General features: G+C 42.7%; 1 protein-coding gene across 9 annotated transcripts in view; it reads right to left on the bottom strand.

Annotated features, from left to right (window-relative positions):
* Positions 1 to 7,981, bottom strand: part of TBPL1 (TATA-box binding protein like 1) — a 31,283-nt gene extending 23,302 nt beyond the window's left edge. Inside the window, exon 1 of one of the 9 annotated variants that reach the window (XM_070557250.1) lies at positions 7,601 to 7,981. The gene's annotated coding sequence lies outside the window, so the exon portion shown is untranslated. Of the gene's footprint in view, positions 1 to 5,883 lie in introns of all 9 variants that reach the window. The other 8 variants (XM_070557247.1, XM_070557252.1, XM_070557249.1 and 5 more) reach the window with 8 other exon arrangements.
* Positions 7,982 to 20,977: the final 12,996 nt, after the last annotated feature.

The following is a 20,977-nucleotide window of genomic DNA, read 5'->3' as shown; positions in this document are numbered from 1 at the left end:
CTTGGAGACCTGTTTTCCTAAAAATCTCCCAGTACAGCCCTCGGATTATCTCAAACTAAAGGAGCTATGGATATGAAATAGCCATGATCACTTCCTCACTTATTTCAATGATCCTTAGATCCAGAATCCACGATGGCTATGAAAATAACATTAACAATGTTCTGTCAATACTAAATCTATTCTGGCCAACATAATCATTACTCAACTCGATCAACAGTATCAACTAGACTTCACTCTTTAAACAGGAACCCAAAAGCCACACCTCTAAAGACAAGCATACTTGCCAGTCTCTTCAGGTGTGTGTGTGTGTATGTGCGAGTGTGAGGGGGCAGTTATAAAAACCAACCAAAACAAATAAGCAAAACCAGTACAATATGGAAGAAGGAATTATAAAACTTTACCCTTGCACATTTAAAGCAAAATATACTTTTAATAACACATTTTAGGGCCAGCCCCGGAGGTCTAGCAGTTAAGCTCAGCGTGCTCTGCTTCAGTAGCCTGGGTTTGGTTCCCGGGCGTGGACCTACACCACTCTGTTAGTGGCCATGCTGTGCTGGTGGCCCACATACTAAAAAACAGAGGAAGACTGGCACAGATGTTAGCTCAGGGTGAACCCTCCTCAGCAAAAAAAAAATTAATGAGGATAAAAAATAATACATTTTATGTAAACCTATATATTTTACGAAAATATATTTCAACTAAAAACCAAAACCTAGATATTGGCCAAAATATGAAAGAACAGGTTGCAACTGTGTTTAAGCAGAAATATTTGTTTTCCAGTCAGCAGTTTCAAATATCCATACAACTAAATGGAAACATTTGGACCTAACTTCACAAAGCAAGCCATCTCCCCAGCAGCCCACACAGAGCTGTAATCATGGTGCGCCTGCCCTGATGAGGAAGCCCCAGGATTCAGCGCTGGCTTCACCATCAACAAAGAACTCTGCCATCTCCTGTCCCCACTCCTGAGCTCCTGAGTCACTGGAGCAGAGCAGCAGTTTCAGCTACTTCTAAAATTACAAGAAAGCTGCTATGTAGAACATTTATAGTGACACAGAAAACTCAAGTTAAATGGCTTAACAATGACACCGAGTTTCAAGTTTACCACCTTTAAGGTCATACAAGTAAAAAATAGTGTCTTCTAAAGAAAGACCAATTCTGCGAAGTGAAACCAGTCTACTCTTCTTGTTCAGAAGCCCCCCACAGCTAAACAAGCAGTCAGGGCCACAGGGAAACAGCTTTCTAACAGCGGCCACACCGTGCCAGACCACGCTTTGTTGGCCTTCCTTTTCCAAGAATCAGAGATGGCTCCTTTTACTTAGTCCATCTGTCATAAGTGATAACCATGCCTGTGTGACAATTCAAAATTAAGACAAGAGTGCTTCCCCTCCCAAAACCTAACGGAAGAGATTAGTCCAATCTTCAGCGATCAGAAAGAATGTCAGTGCTTTAAGAGAAGTCCCTAAACACAAGAAACAAAGTATTCAAGTGGTTTAAGGGTGGCCTTCAACGCACGCCCTAGGCCCACTGCTGCCAGCACCAGCTACTACTTTTTTAGCTCTTAACTACACGGAGCGTTGTTCTAAGTGCCTTACACTTAATTCTCACAGCAACTCCATGGTACACTACGTGCCAATGTACCATAATAATACCAGGCTCAGGGCAACGAAGTCACTTGTTTGAGGCCATACTGCTAATAAGCCCCAGAGGCACCACGCTGAACACAGGCAGCCTGGAGCCAGTCCACACCCACCAGCCCTAGACTAACCCCAATTCCAAGAAAGTGCAGCTGATTTTGATCAAAACCGTTCTGTCTCACAAAGAAAATACTTGCAATTTATCAGGAGGAAGAAGGTTAATGCCTGATTCTTTGGAACCACTTGACTAACGAAAACAAATTTTTACTTCTTTTAAGATGTACGTTCTCACCTAGTGAGTTAAGAAACAAAAACAGACCACAGACCAGGGTCTCTAGACAGATGTCCACGGTGCGAAACACAACTGAAGCACTAAGTCTCTCACACGTGTCGTGAGAAAACTCTCCCTTAACACACAATCCGATTTTCACTATTCTTTCCGGATGGATGCACACGGCCCGGTCAGAGGCGCCAGCCAAACTTCTATGCCGCATTTTTGGGTGAAATTTTAAAGTTTCATTATGGACTCCCACAGGAAGGCAGGTTTGCACTGTCCCAGAATTCACCTTAGTGTGTTTTAAACATTTAATGGGATCCCCAGCAGCATGCTTCCCAGCACAAAACCAGCCATTTAAACCAAACTCTGAATTTTATCACCCTTTAGTCACAAGATAAGACCAGATGAGTACAGTTTCTGATAAGACCTGATTCCTTTCCACTAATAACACACTTCTGGAATCCTGCTTTTTCACATCTATACAAACACACTCCATCTCTCTTCTAAATAAAAGGTTGGTTGCGTCACAATACAAAAATTTAATTAGCCTACATGGCCTGGAAAGACCTCAGCTATGCATACATCCTCTGCCCTTCTGAAATTTCCTAAAGTGGCAGTCGTGGGACAAGAGTCCAGACTGAACCTACTCAAGGCGGCAAACCACTACTTTTATTGTTTGAATTGGTTAAAAAAAGCCCTCATCATGTCTGAGAAATTTGTGCTGCTTATAACTTGCAGCCAATATAAAAAGTTGACATTTTAGGCATCAAGAATTAGATTCCTCATTAGACTAGATACCTAAGGTTCCCTTCATCCACTAGGTAAGTCCCTAAAGTGAAAGAAAATAAAACATACATCCTCCTATTAACATGCTAATCTTCAAAATGCACACACATGTGCACATAACACAAACATACAATATGATGGCGACTCACGGTCCCCATCCTCAAGAAACTTCTAATTAGCAGGCATGACGAAATCCGTACACGACACCTATAGCACCAGGCAGTATGTAATAAAGAGTTTAAGATTCACATGTGTGTCTGTCCTGTTTTGGTATCAATGCATGTCATTTCTCCGCCACGTACAAGTGCACAGAAAAGACAAACATTTTTCCTACAGCTTTGCACACTTGACGTGGCACCAGGCATATAAAAGGTGCAACAAATATGGGTGTAAATTTCAGGAAATCTCGATTAGTTCAAATGCCACAATAAGCCAAATTTTCAAAGCACTACAAGTTTTGATTCAGAGACATTATGGAAACATTCTACTACAAATTCTTCTAAAATAAATTTAAACTTTATTTTTCATAGCAATAATAATTTCATCACATGGTCTATGACGCAACAGAAGGAAATCAATCACTAGGTATTCTGGGCCTTCTTCACCTAAAAACAGCACGGACATCCACTCAACTAAGTTATACAAGATATGCTGATTTTCAGTGTGCCACATCCATGGTTAGAAATAACATTCTCCAAAAATATTCAGTTGTCTATTTCATATCTATTCGTTCTACTCTCGAGCAAATTCTACACATTCTATATGTGTATACATCCACAAAAATTTTGATATGACAATTTTCCAAATGCATAAAACTTTGTGGGAATCACTTAAATTGTTCCCTCAAATATGGCAAAAGGTAATTTCAGTCAAATATTCAGATGCAAAATGATCAGAAACGACTGATGTTAAGAAAAGTTTTTCTGAATAAGAATTACGAAAATCTAATGTTCAATTAAAAACACAATAAGCAGGCTCTACAATACTCTTATCTTTAAAAATGTGACTATGTCTACAATTACATTATTACCACTTGGACCTCAAATACCTTTTATTCTGAAAAGTCCAAATATTTTTACATGCCTTATTGCTACACAGTCTTTTGAGAAAGGCTCTTACACATTGCCCTGCACAACCAACAGTCACTCAGAATGAGCACAGAACATCCGAGAGGACCACTCCAGTTCTCCAATAAAGGAGAGGGACACAGAAGGAAAATGCAACAGACAACATAGCACTAATGCAAAGAACACACAGGCCAAAGACATAGGGACTGGAAAACTCCGTAAGAAACAGAAATAACACTCAGAGCATATAAAATCATTTTTGACTGGGACCTGATTAAGTGAGGGGAGGAACTAAGACAACACCAAATGGTGCGAGGGTTGGAGCAGAGAGCAGGGACAGCAGAAACTGGATTGTTAATAAAGGCGGAAGCTACGTCCCGACCCCCACTCCAACACAGAAGGGATAGTGGCAACAACAAAGAAGGTCAAGGCCAAGTGAGTCTGTCGGCAGCGCTGAGATGGAGGGAATTCACTCAGTCTCAGAACCCTGGCACTCAACATCCAGCAGCCTCAAGCGCGGTCAGCCGTCAATGTATCCTTCACACAAGAACAACTATATGAAAAGATTAAGCAACAGGCCTTGATACATTAACCCAAAGAGGACAATACTGGGTTTTTCTTCCGAGAGTCTTAAATTGCACTTTTAAGTATCCCAATGCTTACATTTTCCATCTTTGTTAAAGGAATCTGCCCACCTCTTTGCACATACGTGAAACTCCCTTAACAAGAGAGACTGAACCTCAATTCCATGAAAATGTCTGAATTAAGCACTGTATTCTAGCACCAATCAACCAACCAGGAGCACACAGTAGCAGATCATGACAGTCCCTGAGACTGATTCTGAGGGCAGAGAATATGAGAAGAGGGGGCTGGAGATAAGGACGACACCTTTTTGTTTAGCACAAGCCAGGCTTAGAGAAAAAGGTGGGGGACAGACAGAAGCTGTGGTTGACATAATTGCTTCTGTGATTTATTAGTTTTATTTTCATCTTTAATCTCCAATTATATAGAGAGAGCTTTGTTCCCACTGGACACAAAAATGGTATTACTGTGGTATCTGTATGTGGCCTTTTCAGAATGCCACAGGAAAACCTCATTTACTGACCTAGAATGGTTTTGGACAGTATAAAGCCATTAAGTAGTTAGTGATGTAAGGCTTAAAGAGAGAGCTTAAACTGAAGAGTATTTAACTGGCCATCTCAAACTGTGAACAATCCTTTAAAGCAGATAGGGAAAAAAACGCCCCTTCTCGAAGGAACTGCCATTTTCTCAAACTTTCAAAGAGACTGCAGATGATGCTGAGAGAGCCGAACCTTCTTCTATTTCTCTTCTTCTATTTCTCTTTTTCAATTTCTCCAAGGAACCTGTCATTGTTTCTTCACCAAAAAACAAAAAACACACCAAGCTTGGTTCCTTTCCTTTTCTTGAGCCAGTTTTAAAGCACCGTCCCTAACCCTAAAGACATAAGCCCACGCTGGTTCGCCGCCAGTGTCGCTTTGGAACTGCAGGTGACAGATGCAGTCAGAGGGCTCCCAGCTGTGGATTGGCTGCAGCCTGAGCCCGGGCGCAGCGAGCACCCTGGCAGCGCCCGCGGACGCACGTCTCGGCGGAAGAGGAGAGTTCTCAACGCCGTCGTTCCCCCTTAAATGCACTTTCGGGGCTCTTGCTGGCTATGATTAAGCGCTCGTCCAGCCTCGCATCCCTGCTTAGCCCGACCCACACAATCCATTTCATCCTCCTCGGTTCCAGATCCTTCCTCCTACAAGCCCAACCGTGGGTGATGACAATAATAGGAAAACGAAGCGGGGCTGCCGGCGGGCGGGCTGGCCGGGACCGGGCGAGGCGCTACTCGGGGCCCTCCCGCCGCAGCAGGCGCCGCGGGAAGTTCCCGGGGCGCGGGGACCCCCAGCATCCTTGCACGCCTCCTCCCTGGGGGTGGGCTCCCGGGACAGAGGCGGCTCTGCGTCCTCCCGCCGTCCCCAGACGCCCCCTCTCCTGCCCCCGCACCCCGCAGGCCCCGCGCCGGGGGGCGCCAGCCACCGCCGTTATCCCCAGCGAGCGCCCCCACATCCCCGGCCTGCCGCCCCGCGCCCCGCCCGCGGCCCCCGGGGGTTACCGTGGGAAGAGGGGGCGGCGGCAGAGGACGCGGCGGCAGCGCTGCTGCCGGTTGCGGCGGACGCGAAGGAGAAGCTGGAGGACGAGGATGATGATGAGGCGGGCGCGCTCCCCAGTCTCCATGGAACTCCCGCCCGGCCCGTTGCTAGGAGCCCCCGCGGCTCGAGCTGCGGGCTCCGCGCTTTGTTGTTCCGGGTCCCCGGCGGCCGCCGCTTCCCCGCGACAATAAATAGACGAGACGCGGCGGGGCATAGAGACGGCGCGCGGGGGCTAGAGCGCCGCCAGGCCGGCCGTCCCGGGCTCCGCGCTGGCCGCCCACTTCCGGCTCTCGCTGCTCCCTTGGCCCGCCCCTTCCCCCGTTTGCCCGGCCTCCTTCCGGTCCCGGGTGGGGACGTCCTGCCCGCGCGCTCGGCGGGGTGGGGGCGGGGCGGACTCTTGGGCCAGACTTTTTGGCTGGAGAATCGCTGAAAAAGATTTCAAAAAAACCCGTGTGTCCCTTGTACGTTTCTAGCCGATATCTCAACATGAGTAGTAGTTTCTGGAGCACATATAAATGGACTTTAATTTTTTTTTCTGTCAAAACCTTAGGACTTTCTCCATAGCTCCTTCAACTTCTAGAAAAGGTCCACCGCTGAAAATCATCAGCAAAGCTAGTCCTGAAGAACTAAATGTACTTTCTAAGTCTAACTTAGACGTTTTCTGTCTGAAAAAGCCCTACTTCGCCTTTTCAGTTAAAATAAACGCGTTCATTTACTTGGTCGCGCTAAAGCTCTCATTCAGGAATTCTAGTCCTAGTCCTAAAATAGAGAGAGAGATGATGGAGGATGGATGATGGACAGATAGATGGTGGATAGATGATAGGTAGATAGATAATGGATAGATGGGTAAATGGATAGATACAGAAGATGGATAGATACAGATAGATGGTGAATAGATAGATGATAGGTAGGTAGGTAGATAGATAATAGGTAGATGGACAGATATAGATAGATGACGGATAGATACAGGTACTGGATAGATAGCTAGATGATAGGTAGGTAGATAGACGATGGGTAGATGAACAGATAGAGATAGAAGGATGATGGATAGGTATGGGTGGTGGATAGATAGCTAGATGACAGGTAGGTAGGTAGATAGATGATGGGTAGATGAATAGATGGAGGTAGAAGGATGATGGATAGGTATGGGTAGTGGATAGATTGCTAGATGATAGATAGGTAGGTAGATGATGGGTAGATGGACAGATAGAGATGGATGATGGCTAGATATAGTTGGTGGATAGATAGCCAGATGATAGGTAGGTAGGTAGGTAGATAATGGGTAGATGGACAGATATAGATAGATGATGGATAGATATAGGTGGTGGATAGATAACTAGATGATAGGTAGGTAGATGATGGGTAGATGGACAGAGATAGATGGATAGATGATAGATATAGATAGCTAGATGGTAGGTAGGTAGATAGATGATAGGTAGATAGATAATGGATAGACAGGTGATGAGTGGATGGATATAGATGATGGATAGATATAGACGGTGAATAGACATGATAGGTACGTAGGTAGATAGATACATGATAGGTAGATATAGATGGTGGATAGCTAGCTAGATGACGGGTAGGTAGATAAATGGAGAGAGAGATGATGGATAGATAGAGATAGGTGGATCACGCAGGGAGCCTGCGTCAGTCTGTCGCCTGCCCCTCCACCATCCTTACTCCTCGGGGGTGTGGGTCAGGCCCCTGCACGGGCTGGGGCTCCGAGGCTGTTACCGCGCGGCCGGGTGCAGGAGGCGGCGGCCGCAGGCCGGGCAGGGGCGCGGGCGGAGAGCCGAGCCGGCTGGGCGACGGCGGCGGAGGGCGCTCGCAGGGCGCCGAGCGCCTGGGGACGGAGGCTCCGCGGCTCTGCGCCAGGCAGCCCTGGAACGGCCCGGCCGAGGGGCGCACGCTCGCGAGTTTGAACGGCCGGGGCCCGGGGCGCCCTCGGGGGTGGTCGGGGAGGGGGGCGCTGGCGGCGGAGCGAGACCTCAGTAACGGCCGGGACCCCGCAGCCCCGCTCCCAGGCCGGCGCGGGCCTCTGCCCCGGGGAGAGGTGGGGGCGGCAGTCGCATGCCCCCGGCCCTGGATGGGGCCAATGGGTGCCTCCGATTTAATAAAAGGCCACGAGGCGGGCTCATGGGTACCGGGCCTCTGATTGATGCGAATCGTGGATGAAAAAGGATAAAGCCACTGTCCTTTTGACAGAGAAGATGCGGACTGACTTTTGGGGGATATGGAAGTATGCAGATATCTGGGATTTTCGTTATTTATGGGGGCTCCCAGGATGCCTTTTGGTCTTTTGCTTCCCGCTCTTGAGTGTTCAGAAAAATATCTGAGCGTTTAGAAGTTCTGTGAAATTATAGAATTTCCAGTTTGTTTCAATTTCTGTACTAACTTATTTTTCAAATAATATTAAATAATTATAGCTTGTGTTAGGTGTTATGAGGAAAATGAGCAAGAGGCTGGGTTAGAAAGTACCGTCTGTGTGGTAGTGGGGAAACGACTTTTAGGAGGTAACATTTCAGCTGTGAGCTACAAAGGGTGGGAGGGGAGGGGATGCGCATAGAGTGTTCCAGGCAGAGGGAACAGGATATGCTAAGAGTTTGCTGTACTGAGTATTAGCCTGGGAGGGGCATGGTGGTTGGAGCAAGCAGAAGAGCGATGAGATGAAATTGGAGAGAAACTAAGGCCTTGAACCTGCAGTGCCTCCTAGACTATAGAAGGGAGTTTGGATTTTCTCCCACGTGCTAGGGGAAGTGAGGGTTTTAAGCTGTAGAGTGACATGGTCTGATTTACCAAGGAAATGACAGGGGAAAGGCTCTATTCCAGTGACCACTGCCACTGCTGAAAAGTCAATTTTACAGCAACAGCGACCAGTTCTAAGGTCATTATGAGGCACCCTCCCTCCAGGGGACCAGCAAGATACATCAGTTACTTTGGACTCCCTTTTGTCATGGATGGTCAACAATTTGTCTCACTACAATAGTTCCTCGTTCTGGAATTGGATTCGGTGTTGCTGCGAGCACCATTCTCCGTAGACTTACTGAATGCTCATACACCATTCCTCTGACCAAGGAATTCACTGCATTATGAAAGAAGTAGGACAATGAGATAAAGCCCACAGGCTTCACTGGTCTTATAACGTGCTCCATTATTCGGGTGCCAGGTAAGGTTAGAATATACAGTATGTGTTCTGAACCAGGACTCTTGATTAATAAAGAAATTGAGACCTGGGCTGGGAAAACAGTGGGCTTCATCAGTTAGATCAGTGCTTCTTAAAATGTGGTATAGAGACTGAAGCCAGTCTGTAAACTGTACTGAATGAAACAGGTATGGACACTGAGAGGAGCATTTTGAAACTTTTAATAATTGGCATTACTGTGACATCTGAGCATGCAATTTCGTATTTATGAAAGCATTTGTCTGTGTTGGGTTGGTAACTAAAAATAAAAAAAAAAAACATTGATCCTTCAACACCGAGAGTTATGTCCACTAAGGCTTTAGCTTTATGAACTTGGTTTAAAAAAATCAGGCTGTTAGATTAGGTTGGCTACTGCTTGCCTCTCACAGTGCAGTGAGAGACGGACTGTGGTTCCCCATGGCCCTTCTGAAAGAGATGGGCACTAGCGGGGGTGATACTTACACAGCACTGATAACAAGAGTCTTTTCTGCCAGTGGTTTAGTTTTCCTCTACTGACAGGGATCACATAATCGCTACTCTGCCAATTGAAACAATGAAATGTTCTGCCCCACATAAAGTTACTACGCTCACTAGAAATGTGGAGACCCAGCAGAGCAGTGGTGTCACGGGGGCCTCAGTCCTCAGGACCCTTCTCAAATATCTTCTGTGCCCCTTACCAACGGGAAAAGTTAGTTCCTCCTGTTATGGCATTCGAGTGGTGTACGACTCAGGGGATAGAGTCTGATGCTGTAACCTGGCTTTATGATCCCAGCTTGTTCCCTCCCCCACCTGGCCCCTGCTCTCAGATAGCATCTGTGGCAAACATGGTGAACGAAGATCTAGGGAGGTGGACAGAGTAGCCAGGCCAGTTTCCAAGAGAGAAACAGCAAGGGCAGAGTCCATACTCAATGAAATTTCTGATAACAAGCTAATGGATTTCCCCCAAATGACATTGACTGGCAGCCAAGTCAGTTTTAAGGTATTGCCAGAAAGTCTTCAGCCTGGCAAATGGCATCTACTGGTGTATAGTCTCAAAGACAACATCTCAGTTTCCGTATGTGCAGAAAGGTGAATTTGGTTGTCAGGGCAGTCCCAGGAGATTTCTTCTCACTACTCTAATGCAGGGTCTTTGAGGAGAACAGACAAAGGACATCTTGGCACTCTGATCAGCTGACCAAAGATCTCAGTTCTCTGCTGAAGAAGAGAGGTCTTCTTACACCATTACCCCTGTCCAACAGGATCTGGTACATGCTCACCACCATGGCATATTGTGACTCCTTTTTGCCCTTTCTCATCAGTTTTTGTTATCCCATTCCGCCCTGCCCCCTTGTATATTTGTGCATTGGGGAAAAATTCATTGTTCATCATTTAGCTATATCTGGACCTGATCAAGACTGACTACACTCAAAGATCCTGAATTTGGGCTGGAGGTGACTTTGACTTTTTCCCTCCCACTGGGTAGGGATTGAGTACATTTTCAATTGCATGTGGGATAGTTGCTTTATGTTAAGAGAAACTACAGATATGGAGAAAACTCTGTGTGTGCCTATGTGTGTGTGTGTGTGTGTGTGTGTGCACTGAGCAGCCAGAGGGTGCCATGGAGGGAACATTTATTGTTTGTCAACCCAGACCTCCTCTCTTCTTTTGGGGGTACTCTTCCTTCTTATTTGGGGGAACTACTCCTACTCTTTGCCCACCTCCAACCTCATGTGGGTCCGAATGGGAGGTGCCATAGCCACAGTGAAGGCTAGGGAGGGGGTTTTCTAAGCGAAGCTGGGGCAACTATATAGGACTTGTCCTGTAATGGAGTTCCAAATTCACTCTTGATGCCTGCTCTGCAAAGATAGATCTTGACCCTTTGAATAGTCTTCTTTGTTAGGTACTGCAGGGTTAAGCTTTGTCAGTAGCAAGCGCTGGAGAGACACTGAAGTAGGAATGGGTTTTGCTTCTGGGTTCCAGTTTGCTCCCTTGACAGGCTCCTGAAGTGTGGAAGGCTTCTCTAGAATCCTAGACAGGGACTGGGAGGGAATAGGTTTGGAAGATGGGTGACAAGAAGTGTGGGGAAGAGGTAGAAAGATGGATTTCTCTGAATGGGCACATGCTGTCTGTGTCCTATTTGAATGCACGCTAAAGGTATACACTACAGAGGAGACTGTTAGCAATCAAGTGGACAAAATGCCACACTCTGTGTCTGTCAGCCAGCCCCTTTGCCCAGCCGCCCCAGTGCTGCTCAGCTGGCCCATGAACAAAATGGCCATGGTGGTAGGAAAGCAGGCTATGCATGTGCTCAACAACCTGGATTTCCCCTTACCGAGGCTCATCTTACGGACACTACTGCCAAGTCCCTAATGTGTCAAGAGCAGAGAACAACACTGACTCCTGATATGGCCCTGCTCCCCAGGCGATGAACCAGCCATCTGGCGGCAAGTTGATTACATTGGACCTCTTCCAACACTGAGGGAACAAAGATTCATTCTCATTGGAATAATCACATATTCTGGAAATGGTTTGGCTTTTACCGCTCATAATGTTTCTGCCAGCGCCACTATCTGTGAACTCACAAAATGGTTTATCCACCATCAGTGCATTCCAAGCAACACTGCATCTGACCAGGGAACTCGGTTCACAGCAAAGGAAGGCAGGAATGGGTCCATGTCTATGGAATTAACTGATCTTACCAGATACATCATAACTTAGAAGCAGGTGGCTTAGCTAAACAGTGAAATGACTTGCTGAAGACTCAGGTATGACACAGTTGGGAGGCAGCACCCTAGAAAAATGGAATTCTGCCTTACAGGATATATTTTGAGTCAGAGACTGTTATGCAGTACTCTCTCTTCCATCGCCAGAATACATCTGAGTTCAGGTATGTCAGTGGGCGTGGCTCGTCTCAAATTTCACCTAATAATCCACTCAGAAATTTTCCTCCCTTAACCAGAGACTGACTACTGCTGGGGACCTTAGTCCCCAAGGGGAGAATGCTTCTCTCGAGAGATGCAACACTGGTTCCACTGAACTGGAAGGCGAGACTACCACCTGGCTACTTTGGGATCCTTTTACCCCTGAAACGGAAAGCAAAAATAGGGAGGGTCTGCTTGCTGGAGTAATCTTTTAATTTTTTTTTACTCCTACAAGTATTTGCTGCATAAATAACTCATACAAATGTATAAAAAGATCATTAAATATTTACTTTTATAATTGAAGAAATTATATGCGAAAATCACACCCAAGCAAATTAGAGCAATTTTAAACTCTTCCTTATACCTAATTATCGACAACAAATAAAACCCTCACCAGAGCTGTAAACTTTGAGTGAACTGACACCCGCAGATGGTGACACTGAGGGACATTGGCTTACTTGTACACAATGGGGGCGAGGAGGACAGTCTGGAACCCAGGAGATTGTCTGGGGATCCCCCTCGTACTTCCATGTCTAATATTAAGGTTAATGAAAAATTACGGCAACTGAAAATAAGAGATGAGGTGCTTTGGAGAGAAGGTTTGGGTCCCTCCACCAAACAAAGAATCCCAACCAGCAGACGTTCCGGCTGAGGGCAGGGGAAATACAGAATGGATAGAGGAAAACAGAAGCCACAGATGTTCATCACAGCCTGGTGAACAATTACAGAAACGAGGACTGCATTATCTTCGCAGAGTTTCTATTGTTTTGTTCCGTCTATGTGTTTATCTGCGTTTTGCTGACCTTTTTTTTTTTTTTGCTTTCTCTCCTTCCCATTGTAATTTTATATTCAAGTTGTCAGAAGTTGTATTAGTTTCCCGGGGATGCTGTAACAAAGTACCACAAACTCGTGGCTTAAAACAACAGGACTTTCTTCTCTCACAGTTCAGGAGCCCAGAATTCTTAAATCAAAGAGTCGGCAGCTTTGGTTTCTTTCCGAGACTCTGAGGGAGAACGTGAGCCCTGTTGTCTCCTAGTTTCTGATGGGCACCTGGTGATCCTCGACATTCCTTGGCCTGTCACCCATCACTCCAACCTCTGCCTCCATCTTAAGATCGTCTTTTCCACCGTGTCTCTATGTCTCAAATCCTCCTCTTCCTTCCCTTATAAGGACACCGGTCACTGGATTTAGGGCCCACTCTAAATCCAGGATGATCTCATCTCAGGATCTTTAATTTAATTATATCTGCAAGGACCCTATTTCCAAATAGGGTCACATTCATAGGTCCTGGGGGTTAGGACTTAGACATTCTCTCTCGAGGCCACAATGCAACTCACACAGAAGCTGACTTTACGACTGCTCTTTAGGTAACAGAATGCTCAGAGGAACTGTGGCTGAATTTGAGGATTAATTAATATAGCCAGCGATCGATACAATGGCTCTGAGGCTCCTTATTTTGGGGAAAAGGAGAGAACTTCACTTGTAAGAAGGACAGTGGTCTCTTATTGCACAGAAATGCAGGGTTGTTCTGTTGTAGAAAGGTGCCACGGAAGCTGAGTGCTCCGGCACGGTCCTGTAGGGCACATGACACCCACACAGTGAGCAGCGTCTCTGGCGTCTGCCTCCTGCAGCACACGAGGCTCCTAGAGCCCACCCGGCAGGGCACCCCAAACCTCCTCCCCATCACGCGGTTTTGTAGGTGAGCCCCTTCAGTGGGACAGCTCCCTGTGGACCGCTTTCCCCACCACCTACCCGGCGGGTTTCCAGTGGATTCCATCTGTGAAACATCACCGCAAATCCTAAGTCGTTCAGCGAGCCGTGGCCCTGCCCTCGCCCACAAGGTCTGGAGCTCAGCCACGTCGGGGACGGGGCGGGGTGGGGTGGGCTCCTCCCGGGCGCTCAGTCTCAGCCCAGGAGTTAGTTCTAGCTCTTTATATGTGCTAGTCCTACATTCTTTAGAGTGTTCCTTATTGCCTACTAGCCAAGCCCTCGGTACTCCAACCCCCTGTTACAGTTCATTCTTTACATTGTACTGTGTCTGCTCAAATTACTGTGCGGCTTTCCCTTTCCTGATGGCACTCATTCACCCCACTTTCCTGGTCCTGTGATTGGCTGGGAAGAGGTTGTATGACCACGCCAGGTCAAACAGAGTCCTCCCTCAGGGTTTATTGAGGAACAGCTGGGAAAAAGAACAGCTTCCTTGTCTGGCGGTGAAAGTGGCAAGGTGTGAATTGAGGGCGACAGGCTGATCTATCCTCTTCTGTAAGGCGGAGGACGCTCCTCACTAGAGATAACAAAGCTGACGCTGCGAGAGAAGCAGAGACAGGAGGTGGAGAGAAAAGAGAAGCAAGCGCACGACTGCTTGGATGGAGGGGCTGAGGGTGTGAAGAAGTCCGTTCTCCTCAAATGTGTCTGTAAATGCAACGTTATCCCCATCTAGCTAATGATAACTTTAATGAAATTAATCAGATTCTAAATTTCACCTGAAAAGGAAAACGCAAGAGCATGACACGGACAATTTTGGACAAGAAGAATATTAAACTGCCAGATAGAAAAACACTCTAAAAAGCAACAATAATTCATGTAGTATAGAATTGGGGCAGGGATGGACAAAAATATGAGTGAGGAAGAATGGAAAATACAGATGCATGTATTTAAATCTAGTAAATGATAAATGTGGCATTTAAAGTCTGTTGGAAAAGGGTAAACAGTCAATAAATAGTATTGAGACAGCTGGATATTCATTTAAAAAATATATATATAGTCAGATCTGTATTTCCTAACAAAAATAAATTCCACATGGATTAAGGATCCCCACTGTCTCTAATTTTAGCTTCTTTTTGGAGTTCTTATGACATTTGTCAACTGTATGCGTTTCATAGACCCTCAGCTCTGTTAGGTTTTATCATCAAATCTCTATCCATCTAGTTTACTTATAAATGAAGATGTAACCTTTTTTTCTACACAAATAATACATGAATGCATTTTCTCTGTAGAAATTCAGACAGCACAGACATACACACAAATGAAATCCTTTATAGTTTCCCTCCTCTTGCCCGTCCACTCCCTCCTCAGAATTAACACCATAGTGTGACGTCTACTTTACGTGTTCAGGAATTCTCCACTCTCCTGGTAGGCTGGTGGCACCCAGACTCATGTTTAGTGCTGCCGTGATATTTCTTCTGCTAATTTCATTGCACTTTGAACTGCGAATGAGATAAATGTGTGCTTCTAGGCCATCTTCTTGAAACAAAAGTTCTGCCGGTCATTTGGTAAGTGATTCGATTCACAACTAAGATAAATAACATTATTTTGAAATATATAAAATACAAAATTATTTTGAAACTGCATCTTGCCCTCTAGTGGTGGGAAATTTATCTACTACTTTATTTCTACCCTGGAAATTTTATCCTGCACACGTGGCAACACCGTTAAGTTGGGGAAGAAGGGTGGAGGCTGATGCAAGAAGTGTGTCCTTAGACTTGTACTGCTTGAAAGAGGAGTTAAGATTTGATCAATTTTAGACTTGTCGAATTGTTAAATGCTGTTACTAAAAGACTACTACTATTATAAAGAGAATAAAAAATAGAGTATAAATTTCCATCTAGTAGAAGACAAAAATTAAGTAATAAAACAAAGAGACAATTAAACAAATATTAAAAAGGAAGAGAGGAAAAAATAAGCATAAAAAAGTCAAAAATAAAGCCTAAGATAAGATAGCGGAAACAAGTTCTAAACTTCCAGTAAACATAATACATGTAGATGGATTAAACTCACATGCAAAACAAAGGAGAAAATATAATAATGGATTAAAAATCATTCCATTACATTCTGTGTATAGATATATTGAGTTTACCAGTTTAAAAACAGAGATTGTTCTGCTAGATTTAAAAAATATACAAATAAAAAAAATATATGTCTCCAAAAAATTCTTTATATTTGAAAAAAAAGTATGAAAACTAAATAAAAGAAAAGATTCCAGAAAAATAATAACCATAAAAACTAGTAACCATATAAATATCAACAAAATAAAAGCAAAAATTAATAGATATATGGTGAGAAACTGAAAAATTTCTATCAGGGTAGATATACCAATAAATTTCTCTGAATTTATTGATACACAAAAATTAATAGAGATACATAAGATTTTACTAACACAGTTAATATGCCTTTTATTTGCTTTTAAAAAAAGGCCTGAAAATTTATGAGTTAAGGGTCCAACATAAGATTAGAGAAAGAAAAGCAGAAGCTCCAAGAAAGTAGAAAAAAATATATTATGAACATAAAGACAGAAATTAATGAAATAGAAAACAGAGAAAATAGAGAGGATTCTATTTATTTTTTTAAAGTGTAATAAAATAGACAACACTTGCATGAGTCTGACCAAGAAAAACAAGAGATAAAGCCAAAATAAAAACAATTGGGATTGAAAAAGGAAGTCAACTTCAGATACAGCAAAAACTAAAAAGATAAAAAGAGAACACTGTAAACAACTTTATGCCAATAAATTTGAACATTTCAAAGAGATGCACAACTTCCTAAAAAATAGGTTAGCAAAAATAACTCAGAAAGACCTCTGGATTCTGGAAATTGACCAATTCTCTTGCTGAAAACTAGTAAAAATGCTGGGAGAAAAATCTAGAAACCTTTCTTGAAAGCAAATACTGAAAAGAGAATAAGAAACTATGAGACCAAAATTAAGAACAAAGAAGAACCAAGAAAGGTAAATGAACATTAGAAGGTATTTTTGCTCTGTGAGCATTGGCCATTCATGAGAACTGGAAGTTTCTTTCTGATGTCCTCACTAAATGAAGGGCAGGGCAATAACCCAGGGATTGCACAAGGTGGAAAGGTGAATAGGAAGTCCTCCTGGCACTAAGATGGGACATAAAAGGCTATATCCTGAGGGTAAGGATGTACCTGAAGTAAACAAGTCCTCTTGTGGCTTTTTCCATCATGCCAGTGGTCCAGGGAATTTCAAGCTTTGAATTTATAGTAAGATGATCTCAGACTAATAGTGTCCCTAGATGCCTAGCATAAACATAGACCTCTCTGTAAGAAGGTAGGTTTCAAATTATTCCTAAGAATAAGTTTTCAGATACTATTACCCCAGCACATATGTAGTTAGACTTAAACAGGCACATAATGAAGGAAGACAACATGAGCAAGAAACAACAGAAACAACAGAAATAGAACCACAAATACTTAATATTTGGATTTAGAAGGTTATCAAACAGTAGTAAAACAACTATGCTTACTATTTAATAAAATAGAAGATACATTTGAAATATCTGTAGGAAAAAAATTACATAGCAGATTTGAAAAGGGATGAGATGGAATTTCTAGAACCAAAAAATGTAATTCCTGAAATTAAGAATGTGGTTGGTAGCTATAACAGCAGAGTAAACACAGCTGAAAAGAGAATTGGTGAACTAGAAGATCGGTCTGAAAAAATATTTTAAAAATGAAATAGACGAAAAGAAAATACAGAAGAGAAGGCAAGAGACGTAAGTGGTAGAGGAGAAAGGAGTGACATACACTTAATCAGAACCCAGGAAGTAGAAGACGGAAAATTGGGCAGAGATAATATCTGAAGAAGTAATGGGTGAGATATATATATATATATATGATTAATAAGAATTACAAATGTCCATTTAATTGAGATTCATTGAGAAAAAGAGAAAGTACAAACAATTATTATCAGGCATACAAAAGAAGACGTTACAGATGTTGTAGAAATTAAAACCAATTAGAGGACATTACAAACATTTGCTCATACCAATGAGTTTGAAAATGTAGATGATAAAGACAAATTCCTAGAAAAACTTATTTTGCCACACCTAAAATCTTAAATTAAGAGCCAAAATTTTCCCACAAAGAAAATTCCAGGTCCAGATGGCTTTTTGTGGATAACAAACATTCAGGTAGCAAACATTCAAACAGGAAAAATAATTCCAATCTTACATGAAGTGTTCCAAATACTAGAAAAATAGCAAATACTCCTAGATTCATTTGATGAAACTAGAGTGACTTGTTACCAAAACAGGGCAGAGAGAGTGTGAGATATGAAAATTACTGGGCAGCTTGAATCATTAGGCAAAATTCTTGAACAAGATGGTGGAGAAATGATAATCTTCTCAACAAATAGTGCTGGACTAATTTGGTGGTCAAATCTATACCTTGAAGCACATATAAAAATTAATTCAAAGGGCTGGCCCAGTGGTGGAGCAGTTAAGTGCGCAAGTTCTGCTTCGGAGGCCCGGGGTTCGCTGGAGTTCGGATCCCAGGTGCAGATATGGCATCGCTTGGCAAGCTGTGCTGTGGTAGGTGTCCCACCTATAAAGTAGAGGAAGATGGGCACGGATGTTAGCTCAGGGCCAGTCTTCCTCTGCAAAAAGAGGAATGTTAGCTCAGGGCTAATCTTCCTCAAAAAAAAAAAATTAATTCAAAATAGATCCTATGCCTAAGACTTGAAACTATGAAACTACTTGAAGAAAACGTAGGGGAAAATTTTGTGACCTCGGATTAGGCAAATATTTCTTACATATGACATCAAAAGAATATTCATTAAAGAACAAACTAATACATTGGACTTCATCAAAGTTAAAAACTTCTGCTCTTCGAAAGATATTGTGAAGAGAATGAAAAGGTAAGCTACAGACTTGGAGAAAATACTTGCAAGTCATATATCTTATGAAAACTTTAAAAGAACACAGTGATAAGAAAACAACTCTCAATGAAACAAGGAGCAAAGGATTTTAACAGACTCTTCACCAGAGAAGATATACAGGTGACAAATAAGCACATGAAAAGATGTTCAACATAATTAGTCGTTAGAGAAATGGAAATAAAACCACAATGAGATAACACTACACAGCTATTAAAACAGCTAAAACTTAAAAAAACTGGTCAAACCAAGTATTAACAAGGATGTGAAGGAAATGGATCTCTTATACACTGCTGGTGGGAACGTAAAATGTAAAACCACTTTAGAAAACCATTTGCAGCGTGCTAAAAAGTTAAATCTATACCTACCACATGATCGAGCCATTTTACTCCTAGGAATGAAAGTATGTGTTTATGCAAAGACTTGCATGCAAATATTTGTGGCAGCTTTATTTTTAACAGCCAAAAACAAGAAGTAATCCAAATGTACATCAACAGGTGGATGGACAAACTAATGGTGAAATCACCACAAAATGGCACACTACTCAGAAATAAAAAGGAATGAACTATTGATATGGGCACAAGAACATGATGAATCAAAAATTATTATGCTGAGTAAAAAAGTGTCAGCAAAACTAAGTACTCACTGTATGATTCCATTTAAGTAAAATTCCAGGAAATGCAAACTCATATGTAGAGACAGAAAGCAGGTCAGTGGTTCCCTAGGGATGAAGGAGAGGGGTGAGAGGAAGACGTTAGAGAGGGGCATAGGGAAACATCTTGGAGAGATGGATAGGGTCATTCCTGATTGTGGTGATGGTTTCTTCAGTGCATATATATGTCAAAATTATAAAATTGTACACTAAAATATGTGCAGTTTATTATGTGTCAATTATACCTTGATAAAGCGCTTAACCTACTAGCCAAGACATAGAAAGGGAAATATACCATGACCACGTGAGTTTATCCCAGGAATGCAAGGTTGCTTTCACATAAGAAAGTACATAAATGTAATCCACTAAATGAATAGATCAAAGAAGAAAATCAGACGAATATCTCAATAGATGCAAAAAAGACATTTGATGAATTTCAAAATGCATTTGTGATTTAAAACATTACTTACAAAGTCAGGAATAAAACCAAACTTCCTTAAACTGATAAAGAGTACTACTACCACTCATAATAATAACTTTACTGCAAATATCACACCTAACGGTGAAACGCCAAACACTTTCCCTTCAAGAATGGGACTGAGACAAGGACATTTGCTAGTAAACTTTCGTTTTGTTCCAACCAGCTCTCTACTGGAGTACTAGCCAGGTGAGTAGGGCAAGAAAAATGGATCAAAGATACAAGAATTTTAAAAACAGAATAGCCATTACTAGCAGATGAGATGGTCATGTACATTGAAAATTCAAAAGAATTTATAGATAAGTCATCAGAATAAAAAAGGAGTTTATCAAGGTTGCTGAATAAAACATAAATATATAAAAACACAAAAGTTAATTGCATTTCTATATATTAGCTAACAACCAGGAACTAGAAATCGCTCTACTTTAAACAGAAAGAGATGTGATAGAGGACATCAGATGCATATGAAACCATTGGGAGATTTGGGCTTCCAAGTGTGAATCTCAGAACCACAGAGAATGAGCCTCCGAACATCACAGTGGACAGGGTAGAGACACAGGCGACTGCGTCCAGTAACACGCCACCAAGGCTGCAACTCAGAAATGTGGAATCAGAAGCCATTTCTCAACTGCCTCTCAACTCAACACCCGTGGAGTGCGACTGGATTCCAGAACTCTGCTGCAGACAGGTTCCATATTTCAGCGACCTTGCTTACTAGCCCCAAGCCACTAAAGTGACAGAAAGATGACTTCTGCCTTACTTCTGTCTTCCAAATCTCCTGTAAATTTATATACTTGGTATAAACTAATTCACAGAGATAAAGCTACCTTCAGGAGAATCTGCAGGATACAGATTTTAGCTTCCCAGACTCTGTTAGAAGTGAAAGGGATAATACCTCTGTGACACTAGAAAGGAGTAGAAATGAGAACTGAAGGTCAATCAACCACATCCACTTGAATTAGCAACAAAAAGTTGAAAGAATGTAACATAAAAATATGATGTGTACAGAATCCACAAAACAAAGTACTCAAGAATACATATAATAAAATATGCAAGAGATTTGTATAAAAATAATTATGGAATTAAATTGAAAAAGACTTATAGAAATGCAGGTATATATCATTTTTATAGATAGAAAAACTCAATATCTAAAAGAAGTAATTTCTTCCCAAACTGTTC

This window comes from Equus przewalskii, chromosome 9 (assembly GCF_037783145.1).
Source record: "Equus przewalskii isolate Varuska chromosome 9, EquPr2, whole genome shotgun sequence".
In the NCBI taxonomy this organism is placed as follows: domain Eukaryota; kingdom Metazoa; phylum Chordata; class Mammalia; order Perissodactyla; family Equidae; genus Equus; species Equus przewalskii.
This window is presented reverse-complemented; position numbering and strand designations above follow the sequence as displayed.